Source organism: Hipposideros armiger, unplaced genomic scaffold, assembly GCF_001890085.2.
Source record: "Hipposideros armiger isolate ML-2016 unplaced genomic scaffold, ASM189008v1 scaffold_162, whole genome shotgun sequence".
Lineage (NCBI taxonomy): Eukaryota > Metazoa > Chordata > Mammalia > Chiroptera > Hipposideridae > Hipposideros > Hipposideros armiger.
The window spans coordinates 2894659-2896351 of NW_017731512.1; positions in this window are offsets into that span (position 1 = coordinate 2894659).

Sequence of the window (1693 nt, forward strand, 5' to 3'; positions counted from 1 at the left end):
AGAGATCTATACATCAGTACATCTGAGGCTGGGTAGATTGGACCTTATGGAGGTGGGGGACTGGAGGAGCAGCAATGACACAACCAAAGATCCACTGTAGCAGTGCCTGAGACTAGAGGGTATAGGAACTGCAGCAATGCCTGAGACTCCCACCCACTCATCCCCCACCTTTCCCAGCAGTGGTGGTGGCACCTGCAACCTAAGGCTCCAGGAACTGTGGCAGAACCCCAAACCAAAGGCTCCAGGAACTGTGGTGGCTCCTGGGACTCTGGCCTGTTGGCAGGGACAGTGATGCCTGTGAACTCAGTTCCCCGAGCAGTGTTGGTGCCTGCACCCCCAGAGAGCCTGGTAGCAGCAGCAGAGATGGTACATAAGACTCTGGCACCCTCAATACAGCAGTTCCCAAGACCACAGGGAACTGAGCAGCAGTGTCAGATGAGCCCACAACCCAAGTCATCCCAGAGGAAGTAGCAGTGCCTGTTAAGCCAACAAAACCAGATGAGGCAGAGGCATCTGTGACCCTAGCTCCTGGGGTAGGTGGTGCCAGCGACCTGGGTGAACAGAGTATAGGGGAGGAACCTGACATGATGGTTCCCATGGCAATGACTGCAATGACACCAGCATCAGCAAAGCACCAATGAGTTTGAAGACACAAAGAGTGTCAAGCAAAACACCAGCGACACCAGCGGCAGAGGCAGTGGAGGGTGGCTCTCAAATATAACCAGAGACAACTCAGGAAAAAGAAACCAAAAATTTGTGTTGCAGTGCAAACTACTAGAAAACAAAGAAAAAGTCTGTAACTACCAACCTGCTGAATGGTTAGAATCAAAATAAACAAAGCCTTACCTAAAGAAGAAAGGTGTTTGCTACTTCAAAAGGCAGAAGAATAATTTATTTAGTACGATGAAAAATTATGATAACATGGTATCACAAAAAGAAAATGACAATCTCCAGAAACCAAACTTAAAGTCAGAGTATATTGAGATTTAAATGACAGAGAATTCAAAATGGCAGTCATGAAAAAACTTAATGAGCTATAAGAAAACTCAAAAATACATTTCCATAAGCTCAGGAATTAAATTAAGTAACACAAGGAGTACTTTATCAAACAGAATGAAGCTCTAAAAAAGAATCAAACAAATTCTGGAGCTAAAGAACTAAATAAATGAGATAAAGAATGCATTTAAAAGTATTGGAAATAATACCAACCATATGGAAGAAAGAATTAGTAAGTTCAAAGATAGAAATCTAGAAATTAAAGTAGAAAATGAGAGAGAAATAAATTTTTTTTCAAAAAATGAAGAAACTCTATGAGAACTATCCACCACTTTTGGAAAAGGCAGCATGAGGAGAATAGGTATCCCAGAAGGAGAAGAGAGGGAGAAGGGAGTAGATATCTTATTTAAATATATAATAGCTGAGAACCCACTAAACCTGGGAGAAGAACTAGATATACAAGTCCATGGAGCAAACAAAATACCTAGCTTTCTCAAAATGCAAAAAGACCTTCTCCAAGACACATTATACTAAAACTGTCAAAAGTCAATGATAAAGAAAAAAATTTAAAGGCAGCCAAAGCAAAAAAGACTGTAACCTACAAGGTTTTTCCCATTAGGACATGAGCACGTTTCTCAGCAGAAACTCTACAGGCCAGGAGAGAGTGGAATGATGCGGGTCCAGGGGTTCCCTCAGG